General features: G+C 39.3%; 1 long non-coding RNA gene across 1 annotated transcript; it reads left to right on the top strand.

Annotated features, from left to right (window-relative positions):
* Nucleotides 1-8676: 8676 nt before the first annotated feature.
* Nucleotides 8677-11452, top strand: LOC108713208. Its single transcript, XR_001935128.2, has 2 exons — nucleotides 8677-8898; nucleotides 9616-11452. It is a non-coding gene; the product is annotated as an uncharacterized LOC108713208 (long non-coding RNA).
* The last annotated feature ends 656 nt before the right edge of the window (nucleotides 11453-12108 follow it).

Genomic DNA, 12108 nt, shown 5'->3' with positions numbered 1-12108 from the left:
GCTTCCCCCAGCTGTCATCCAGCTATCTCCTGGCAATTGCCGCTTGCCTCCATATTTACTTTGCTGTCATGAACAGACCTCAATAGAACAATGGGGGCACAAAAGCTGATCTTTAAATTGGCTGACCTGATACAGTATAAAATCCTTTTGTTTGGTGAGGTAGTGGGCTTTAATCCGATCATTGGCCCTAGGGCCAAATGACCACATCAACTAGCTGAGGAGGTATCCGATCTAATGGGAAAATCAAACCTGGTCAATTGACATGTGGCCAGTTTTTGGATAAATAAAGGCTCACTGTGTTTCTGGAATGGTGAAAGGCTGCACCCCAACTGAGCAATAGAAGAATTGTTTTCAACTTTCTATTTTTTCTTTTTATAGTTTTTATTTAAACAGATATATAGGATGGGGGGAAAAGAAAGAAGGAAAGAAAGAAAGAAAGAAAGAAAGAAAGAAAGAAAGAAAGAAAGAAAGAAAGAAAGAAAGAAAGAAAGAAAGAAAGAAAGAAAGAAAGAAAGAAAGAAAGAAAGAAAGAAAGAAAGAAAGAAAGAAAGAAAGTAGAAATGGTTTCTTATCTGTTTTGTATTTGGAAAGTTTGCCTTGCTAGGAGGCTACACCGTGCCATAAAGCAGAGGAAAGCCAAAAGCCTGCCCCATATTATGCATGCTATCCACCAGCATAGGTTTTTGTCTTAGGACTATGTCACACAGAATAGGATGCTTGACAGAGTTTAAACAGCTTTTGTGTATGTGCGTGTGTATGTATGCGGGTTTGTGGAAGTGTACTTTGCTGGGGGAAGGGATCCGAGTCAGGGGAAAGGAAACAAAGGTTGCATTGAAACTGATTTCCTTAAGGAGTTTTTATCATCGTAAATGCAATTGTTTAAATGTAATTGGAGGTTGTGGCAAAAATCTTTATTTTGTCTATTATATCTATCTAACATGATACTTCCCAGACATGTCTTTTTGCTTCTCTCGTGTTATATGATGGTATCGTTTACAGTCTTCTTTGCGTCGGCTTATAGCACACAATGAAAGCAGTGCGGCCAACCTGTTCTTCTGTATCACCAGAAGCCTTTGACTACCATTTAGACATTTGACTTGACATAACCATTTACTCTATCCTTAACATGTAAACAATTTTGACACAAAATGCTTCCTTTTTATTCAGTGTGTTTGTTTAGGTCTGGGGCCACTTTAATCTGGTGCACAAACAGCCACCCATTCAGTCTCGGGCTAATTGTTTTCAACTGAGCTTTCAAATATACTTTTTCACAGCATGGAACAAGCGGCTCTAGAAAGTAAAGACGATTTAGAAAAAATATCATGGGGCATTATACAACATTTAAGAAAGTAAAGAGTTCTGTTAGTTTCACTTTAGAAACACTTTTTTTTTTTTGCATTTTTAACTACTATCTCCCCTGTAGAGGCCTCCCCTCTCCTCAACTGGCTGTGAACTGCAGACTAGCCCACTAGAAAGCCAGTACCAGATTGACTTCCACTGCATATGCTCTTGGTCAGATTACTGACAAAGATGGCAGCCACCAACTCCACTGTGGCTCTCTGCAGTTACATAGCCGCTATAGGGGCAGTGCAGGGGACTTTTAGCTATAGGCACCAGTGCAGCTGGCCAATGGGTCAGAGGAACTCTGCATACAATATCAAGCCCTGTTTAATAGGTGAAGTTGAGTGTCCATCTTGCTTGTGTGGTTGTTTGCTGGAGACTTCTAAATTTAGGCAATTGGGCACCTCAAAACACAGAAAGCACTCGGCCCAACCAACACTTAGGCGATAACCAGCTGCTAGAAGCACCCTTGTGCCAGCGCTCGGTCTAACCCACATTCTTGCAAATATTTGTACACAAACAGAAAGAGAAAAATTTCCAGCGCCCAGTTTGCCTTTAAAAGTAATTATTACAAAAAATGTGGTGTTAGTACCACAATTTGGCCAAAATATGTAAGCTCACGTGCAATGTCAAGGGCCCTCATTGTATGTGAGTCCTACACTATCCATTAGCAGTATAGTATAGTATAGTGCATTTAAATGAGAAGGACAGTCTGTTAACACTTGGGGGCAGTGCCGGGTGGGCACGCACCCTAGGCAGGCCCGGCAGTCGCGGCGCCTGTTTAGTGTGCACGTGCGCAGAAGCGCACACAGCACGAAAAATACATAGAGTCGGGCAGAGAAGGGAACCGGACTTGGGGTAGGTGACAGAGGAGGTACGTGCCTGGCACTCTCCCAGCTTTGCGCCCTAGGCACGTGCCTACTCTGCGTACCCCTAGTTCCGGCCCTGCTTGGGGGTGCCAAATGTTAGGCACCCCCAAGTGATTGTATTGACTTGCCTGAAACCCCAGCCGGTGCTCCTAATGGCAGAAAACTGCACTGGCCCTGCCTAACATTTGGCACCCCCAAGTGCTAACAGACTTTCCTTCTACTTTAAAATCAAGTCCCCAAGCAAACAGTGTGACTGAGTAGTAAGACACCTTGAACAACTCTGCTTACAACAGGGGGTACAGCAGAATCCACAGACCTACTTGTATAATTGTGTAGTGTAAATGTATTTTCATAAATTTTTTTTTCTTTTTTCCTTGGCATATTCTATTTACCATGTCATAAAATTGTTAAGTGATCAGCAAAAACAGTGAGCCTTTAATCCACCACTCACATTTTTCTGCATGGCTATTTAGTAGAAATGGAAGGAAACATCAAGCTCTGAAATGAACCTGAGAAACAAATAGTGACAGGTGTGGCCGACTAACTGGGACTATTTCCATTTTAATAAGGCTATAATAGGTGGAGTGATAACTCAATAGGGAGCACAGGCTTTAATTTAGCCAGCTATCCTGCAGAATGTACTTACAGTCATTGTTTACATTTCTATGCCCCAGAATGCTTGTAATTAATGGCCTTTTTTCTTGACCTTGGGGATTAATTAGGTGGCCTGCTACTGCAAAGGAATCACAATAAGGAAGTAACATTTTGCTGTTAATTTTATTGCTCTTTCACAAGTTGTATAACTTTTTGTAGTTTGTTTTTATTTCTTTATTTTTCATTGAGATCACAAAGGACTTTGTTTACCAAGAGATAAAAACTCCTCTACTAACATTTTGTCTTCCCATTAATATTTACACACGTTTTAATATTACATCAGAGGTTTGACTTATATATTTCATATATATTTAAGTGTTTGGATGGGTTTTTTGCTTCACTTTTGGAAGCTATGGAGTCACTCTCATAAAATCAAGCCTTTTGTGTGTGTATTGTGAGGTTCTTGCCCTAATCCTTGATTGTATATCCCTTCTGTAAAGAAAGATAGACCTGTTGGGTTTTGCCAACATGCAAGGTATGTAGAGGTCCCCAAGGTGCCCATGGATATTTATCTAAACATAAACTGCATACTTTGGCCCTTTTAAAAAGGGAAATAGCTGGGGCACTGGGAAAGGCAGCTACACAGTTAGCAGGTAGTAATTAAAGGGAACCCTATTCAGTTTGCCAGAAGTGAGGATTTAGGCTTGAGAGATGCACATTAACACATTAAAGGAGAACTAAACCCTAACAATGAATATGGCTAAAAATGCCATATTTTAGATACATATTTTATGGTAGAACTACACAAACGTTTTGACATCCAATACCTTCCGTTCTGATGCGACACAAGGAAGTGCTGACGACACATTTGACAGGTGTGTCGGATGCACACAGCAACGTCTGACATTCCTATTACTTACCTTAGATTCGCCGCATCCGATGTGAGATCTGCGATTCATCTCAGCGCGTTGGAGCGGAAGCTATTGCAGGTAAAAAATCGCTTGTGTAGTTCTACCCTTGCATACCGTCTAAAGTTTCAGCTTGTCAATAGCAGCAATGATCCAGGACTTCAAACTTGTCACAGGGGGGTCACCATCTTGGAAAGTGTCTGTGACACTCACATGCTCAGTGGGCTCTGAGCAGCTGTTGAGAAGCTAAACTTAGGGCTCGTCACTAATTATCCAGCAGAAAGGGAGGTTTGTCTGTAATATAAGATTATGCTACAGGGCTGATTATTAAATTTTGATGTTAATTGCACTGGTTTCTGAGCTGCCATGTAGTAATTATCTGTATTAATTACAAATCAGCCTTATATTGTGACATTTCTATTCTATGTGTACTGTATATTGTGAGTGGGTCCCTAAGCTCAGTAAGTGACAGCAGCACAGAGCATGTGCAGTGAATCAGCAGAAAAGAAGACGGGGAGCTACTGGGGCATCTTTGGAGACACAGATCTTCTCTGCTAAAGGGCTGTGGTTGCCTTGGGCTGGGACAGAAGCTCAATAAATAATGTACAACATTTCTAGCCTACGTCTTTAGTTAGACTTTTGTTCTCCTTTAAGAACTGGTTATCTGGCAAGGGCACCAAAATGAGCAGATCTTTCCCAATTTGGCCACCTACCTCAGGGGCTAAATCTGGCTCATCCAATCATTTGGCCCTTGGACTGACAATCAGATCATATTGGGGGACTATGCAAGCCTGTCAAGAGAGCAGTGCATCACTGTGTTGATGTGGTCCATGCCCGACGGGTTTATCTAGCTGATTTTCAGTCAGATGTCTGTTGGGGAAGCAGTTAAATAAATAAGCTGCTGAATTGTCTGAAAGGGCTGAATCAGCAGCTTAAATCTGCCATTTAGGGCTAGTCCACACGGGGAGATAGCGACGCGTTTGCGGTCGCAGCGACAAAGCGCCGCGGCAGTCGCCGCGACTGGCGCAGGCGACAGTTTTGTATGGGCGCCTATGTAAAAACGCCTGTGCTAACCACACGAGGCGATGCGCTTTTCAACAGTCGCCTGAAAAAGCCTGGCGAGGCATTTTCAGGCGACTGTTGAAAAGCGCATCGCCTCGTGTGGTTAGCACAGGCGTTTTTACATAGGCGCCCATACAAAACTGTCGCCTGCGCCGGTCGCGGCGACTGTCGCGGCGCTTTGTCGCCGCGACCGCAAACGCGTCGCTATCTCCCCGTGTGGAATAGCCCTTAGAGTCAGCTTTAAAAATGAGGTACAGGTCAGTTTTGCCAGAAAGTTAGTCACAACCCCAGTACCACCTAGCTGCTAATCCAAAGATTCATGTCAAATGCAGTCATCCACCTCAGTACAATTACAGGAAACTGTAACATGTTTTACCATGGGCCCCCAGATTAAGGTGTATGGGGGTGATCAGGAAGAATGTAAGTGCATCAATTCAGGGACACTGAAGGTGGTGAGGGAAGGAAGGTTCCTGTTAAAAAAAATGTGTTCCCTAACCAGACATAGTTACATAGTTACATAGTTACATAGTTACATAGTTAAATTGAGTTGAAAAAAGACAAAGTCCATCAAGTTCAACCCCTCCAAATGAAAACCCAGCATCCATCAGCCAAGTCAAAAGTAATTTTCCTCTGTGAAGGGGGCTGGGTGCACAGACATGCCCAGGCATACCCCTGTGTGTAATTTAATTGTGAGTTTGGGATAATGTTTACATATTCAGGACATCTTTATTAAATTGGGATTGCATGGGAAATATTTTTATAAATGAGGGAATAGAATAAGGCTTGAAAACTGTTTCTGAATTGTAATAATTATTGGATGTGGGTTATTTATTATTACTGTGATCAGTACAAGCATTGTAGACTATAATTACTGGTAAACTAAAATATTCTCTATAGTTTACCAATGCTGGAATTAACATCTGTTTCATCATCCTGCAGGGTCAGAAGAGAGTCATACATAGATATAACTAATCCAACAGAACTGGGACTGGAAAAGTGTCATTTATGTACTTACAGAATTGGGTACATTCCCTATTGTAAATATAAGGAGTAAGTCTGCAAGAAATCCAATGACTATACAAAGGCACAATGCTACAAGCTGAGTGTTTCTGGCTTCTGAGGCGACTTCTTATAATAGCTATTTATGATATTAAACAATAATAAACATTTTTGTTGTGTATATAATAATACACACATCAACATTTAGAAATTATGAGATATTTTGACACTACAAGAATGAGCTCTCTTATCCAGAACTGATAACCAGAAAGGTACAAATTACAAGAAGGCCTTCTTCTTTAAGCAAATAATTATAACATTTAAAACTGATCCTAATTAAACTACAGAACAATCCTACTGAGTTTATGTTCACATGTTTTTAGAAGTCTTACAGTACAGTGATCCAAATCAGGGGAAACTCATTATTTGGAAAACCACAGGTTCCAATGATTAGAGATAATACAGTATATCCCTGTGGGTCCTTAAGCAATGGAGGGTTTGTCTATATGATCATCAAGAAAACAGTGAAATGTTTTTATAGAATATATTGGGTGTATTATTTATTCAGACCAGTACTTTGGTTGCTTTGCTGACTCCCACACCTTTTATATAGGTCCATTAACAAATAAGATTGAGAAATCCAGGTTTATAAGTTTATTGTGGCATCTGTACAAAACACATTTTTATTATATAGAGGTAGGATGCCTATTATTAGCTGCAACTAATGTGCAAAGTACATTGAAGTCAGCGAGTGTTTTGTTTTTTTGCTGCTACATTTTATTATGCAAAATACATTGAGGGTCAATAGTGTTTTGTTGCAATGTTTTCCCAGGACTACACCAAATTATTCACTGATGTTGAAATGCAGAATTTCGCTGTGAATCCATTGCTGGGGAGAATTGTAGCTGACCCTTTAATTTTACACTATTTCTTTCTAAAATTCTAAGTTGCTTTCCAGCTGCTCTTCATTTTTATTCCTCTCTGTTTTTGAGTTATTTTCTTACTATTACAAGACAGCTTTTAATTTAAAATGTTGTCTTGTTACCAGCATCAGTTATCCCAGCAACATAAGGCAGACACTTTTTTTTTATTGTTGGTCTTCATTTTTTTTATTGCATATATTTCAGGAACTCTCCCATTTATCCTTGCCAGACACACCATTGATTAGTTTCTAGGGAATTCAACCCTAACAAACATATAGTGCAATAAGTAAATATAGTCACCGAGCAGCCATATAGTAGTACTGTAACACCTGCAGTTATCTGGCCACCCAAAAGCTAGGCAGGATTATAGCTGTCTACCTTCTTTAACAGAATGGCTGAATTAACCTTGTAAGTGCTGAGTGACACCAGTAATCTTTTCTATTTAACAGTGTTAAATCAATAGTTCTGCTTAAGAAAGGCTGCAATGAGTTTAACTGTGCTCAGATGCTAAAATGAAAAATTTGTTTGATTATAGCAAATTTAATTAAATATAAACACTGAAGAAAATACATTCAGCACACGAAAGACCCACTTCCAAACTGCAAAGCTGCAACAGACAAAAATTACAAATTTCATCCTGTTTCCCCTTTCTCAGAATTGTCTTAAACCCCTACAGTCTACATTGTATCGCCTTTGAAAGTGAAGGAGAATTATATATATTGCCATACAGAACTTGGACACCCATACTGCAAAATAGCACCGCACATTTCAAACGTAAACAATTGACTGCTGGGTGCTTTACACGGGACAATGAGACATAGTCAAAGTCTAAAGCGGAACTAAGAATGTTCAGTTCTTAGTTGACCAGGGCTTGGTAATTATTCCTGAGACCTACCAACATATTATCACACACCAAGGTTAATGCCAGAAGATTACCCATCATTTTTTACATTGTAAGTGAAAGGGGTGCAAACAGGTGCAGACACAAAGAGAAAATGAGGACTCAAAGTTGAAGAATGAAAGCTGAGGACTATTAGTTTTAACCACACGGCAAAATTAAAGGCTTCTTTAAATGAGTAGCATTCTTGTATTACCAACTGAACATGTAGAATTAGTCCCCAGCTTTATTAGAATTGTCACATGAGCGCTTGCACTTACACACACAGCAGATCAGCCCATTTTAGGGGGCATTGTGCTCTAGCTGAGTGTGTATATCATGTGTATTAACTATTTACTCTGATTGTCAAGAAAAAAAAACACAGAATAATCACAGTTTCCGCTGCTTCAATGCTTCTATAAGGCTGGCAATAGGCAGGGAATGTTCATAGAATTTACATATTTTGGTTAAACTACAATTTTTATCTTAAACTTTTTTTTGTTAAATGAGACGCCTCTTTATTAATCCCAATCCCTTGTCCAAGGCTGGATTTAGGGCAGCAGAGAAGGGACATTATAGATAAAAACAACAGTAGTAGTTATTAAAGTGATCCCCAACCAGTGGCACACAAGCAACATGTTGCTCTCCAACCCCTTGGATGTTCCTCCGAGTGGCCTCAAAGCAGGTACTTCTTTTTGAATTCCAGACTTGGAGGCAAGTTTTGGTTGCATAAAACCAGATGTACTGCCAAACAGAGCCTCCTGTAGGCTGCCAGTCCATATACAGTAGGAACTACCAAATAGCTAATCACAACCCTTATTTGGCTCCCCAGGAACTTTTTTCATGCTTATGTTGCTCTCCAACTCTTTTTATATTTAATGTGGTTCATGGGTTAAAAAAAAGGTTGGGGACCCCTGAGTATGTCTGTAAGAAATTGCCATCTTGATTTTGTTATTTAATATGAAAGCTGTTCATGGAACTTACATGAAGCCCTGATTATCATAACAAAGGTTTTCCTGTGAGTACTAAGGTCTATGTCTGCTGTGGGGACCATAAAACTGATTGTGTATGCAAGAAAACTTGCTCAACAGGATGTAGGCAAGTTGGGGGTTTATCACAGCATCTTGGCAGTTGGGAGGGTTTCTGTGGGGGCAGGTGAGAACCCAGGAAAAAAGAATGCTGGACAAATGTGAGGGAGCTGGGCAGCTGAGAGGAGGCAGCTAGAGAGCTGGAGAAGCCAGAGGAGCCTGCGACAAGACATGTGAGGAATGAAGACCAGAGGGGAAGGCAGAGATGAAGCCAAACTCTATTCCCCTGCCTTTTTGGTAACAACTATGTAGACTTGTGTAATGTGTAACTGTAAATATTGTAATTTTTGTTTAGAATAAGTGTAATCATTTATGTAGAACAATCAATTGATTTATTTTACAATACATCACTTTACTATACGCTCATTGGTGTGGATTCATTGTCTGCTTGCTCAAAAGAACCAGAAACCCTAGTAAGTGGGTTAAGGGATGGTATTAATAATGATATAATATATATAGAAACTTATATGTCCATTATATACACCATCAGCACGTTTCCCAGAACTCCAGCATAATAGCGGGTGCACGCAAAGTTGCTCCCATCCCAACTTGTGTGCCATGCACATGTCGACACAACACATTAAGGGAACCCTAGTAGGCTTGTACAAGTGTGAAAATAGACACAAAACTGAATGTGCATCAACACCATTGAATGCAACCAAGTGCAACTACTTACAGGGAGCACTGTAGCATCTGCCCAGCCTGCTCTGATGAATAGTAACCAGGAACACTCATTGATTGAAGGGAACCCTGGAACTGACACCAACCTTGGAAGTTGTAGTAACCCCAGGGTTCCCTTTGCAAGTTATGTCAGTAGTCACAACTGACTTAATAATAATAATACAATAATACCATTATAGGCAATTTATCCATGTTCAAAACACCCCAATGAATTATTTGTGTATTATTATTGTTTAAATAAGTTAATTATTCAATCATTATTTTATTTTTCAGAAACTTTTTCTGTGCAACTTTGACTTGGAAAACAAAATCAGCGTGGCTCGGCTCCTTGTGGAATTAAAGGCGGGTGGATTTAGCCAAGAGCATGAAGAAGCCATACAAGCACATTTTTAACCTGTTTACCACTGTTTGTTTTTCTACACAAGTCTGTCATCTCTTATCTAGTGGATGATTTCAAAACCATCTGAGTAGTATACCCTACATATCAGGTATTGTAGATTATAGGAGTCATCTATACCCCCACTCCAAGCATGCTCTTGCTCCTATTAATGCTCATGCACTTCTGCCATGGGGATTGTAACTACCCTCCAATGACTCTTAAGACTTATTATTTATCTTTAATTTAGACTCTCTTTAAAGCACATTTGCATTTAGAGTTATTCTGAGGCTTTATCATTGCTTGGCTTGGCTGAAGCATTTCTAAGCAACAATCATGAATCAATTGTGAAGCTGTATGATTGTATCACTATTAATTTATAAAACTGATGTCCGCATTTGCATTATAGTGTGCTACTGATCTTTTGTCTACGATAAATATCTCTGCCATTGCATGCAACATGGCAGCAATCATTCTTGAATAAACAGAAATGCATATTGTATAAATGGGGCATATTTTAACTTAAAGCACAAACCAGTGGCACCCCTCATCTGCACATATGAAAAAAATATGATGTGCACTAAAAAAGCAATTTACTGTAGATTTTTATTTAGGCGCTTACTAAGACCTACTTCAGACTAATTTCGAAATTAAGTGTGCTTCAATTTGGCAAAGCAAAATATTATTGGACTGTTCCCTGTACTAATTATGATGTGGTTTATCTGGAGACTGTGTTATCTCTGTCTCTCTTGAACAGGTGGCCATTTAGTGTTTGATCATTTTTATATCTATAACTATTATCATAACACAAAGAGGGGGGAAATGGCTATACACATAATGAAAAACTAAGAGTCTAGGCTTGCACTAGGAGGTGTCGGTGTGTTTGTATGGCTGCGCATAAATGCATACAGGTGAGGTTCCGGAGACCAGTTGCTATTGGGATCTTGGAAGCAGTATCTGGCAGATCCTGATGATATGGACGTTTAATGTTGGCTTTTCCAGTTTGGTTTTATTGAAATACACAGAGCCAAGTGTTGGTTCTTTTAGATAAGTACATTTTGAACCTCCAAATCCCAGATAGGTTGTAAGGCTGCAGCTCTCAGCTTGCGTTTTTTCTTTATTCAGAGAGAAGCAGATTTGCTACCTTCCTTATCTGCATTGAAAAGTACAGCTTCTGCTTCAGTGCAGGTAAATGCGTAAGCGATCGCATTAAATTCTCTCCACCTGCAGAAAAAAGCAAACTGAGAGCAGAGGAACCAACACTCCGTGTGCCTGCAGCCTACGAGAGGCCACTTAATATAAATCACAAGTTCATAAATTAAATTATTTTTAATTGTTAGATAAAGGGAAGTCGACATTCAACAAAACAAAAAAGCCCAATGTATTTAAGAGCTTAGAGCCCAACAGTAAGTGAGAATAATCAGTGGAAAAATGGACGCTTGTAATATATGTAATGTATTTTCGTGCGTTTTTTGTTTGAGGAGCAAGAAATATTCTAAATAAAAGATAGGCCCAGTTTTGGAAGTGGAAAGATTATTGTAAATTGAGTTTGTGAAAATGACACAACAAAAAGGCAGGCAGATTGTGCTGCACAGTGACAGAAGTTTGGGGTAACTAGCTATTATAAGGCACAACCATCTAAGCATGCTAAATTTATAATTTACAGAACAATCGATAAGGCTTTTAACAGAAGCCAAAGCAGGTATTTTTATTTTGGAAATAAACTCAATCAGCTGTGATACATACATTTTGTAACTATTTAACCAATGATTACACTGAGAAAAGACTCCAGCGATAAATTAAATTTAGCTACTTCTTAAATATACGGGATTGCTGAAGACTGAAAAATAACTCTTGCTACAAGCTTCAGATGCCTCTTCCTGCTTATAGAGAATTGGCATATTGTCTTTCCATGCATGCTTTCTCTGTTAACCGGGAGAGATAGCTGTCTTCATCAGATATCATAGCCTATTCAGAGTTCTCAGTGAAGAGACATGGAAATACAGATTCGTTCATGAACAAAGACCCTTATCTTTCAGGTCAGTTTTTAAACTCCTAATTATAATGTAAGCTGTCTTTTTTCAGAATATGATGCTGATGTCCAAATACATTTAATTCTTAATTATCAGTAAAGAATAGACATATGGATTCTGCACAGCTTCAAATGTATGTGCTATTTGGCCTATTCAAAAAAAGAGAGGGAGAGACATAAACCAAAAGCTGTTAAATAAATGCAGCCCAAGATACTGTAGCTAGTTAAGTATATATTATAGCTCATTGGTAGAATTTATACAATACATCAGCTACATTAAACACATGAAAGAGTAAGAATTTACACTTAAAGGGAAGGGACACCTTTGCGATGCTATAGAATGGCCTATACCTAGGCA

Source organism: Xenopus laevis, chromosome 3S (assembly GCF_017654675.1).
Source record: "Xenopus laevis strain J_2021 chromosome 3S, Xenopus_laevis_v10.1, whole genome shotgun sequence".
Lineage (NCBI taxonomy): Eukaryota > Metazoa > Chordata > Amphibia > Anura > Pipidae > Xenopus > Xenopus laevis.
Note: the sequence above shows the minus strand (reverse complement) of the source record. Positions and strands in the feature narration are given on the sequence as shown.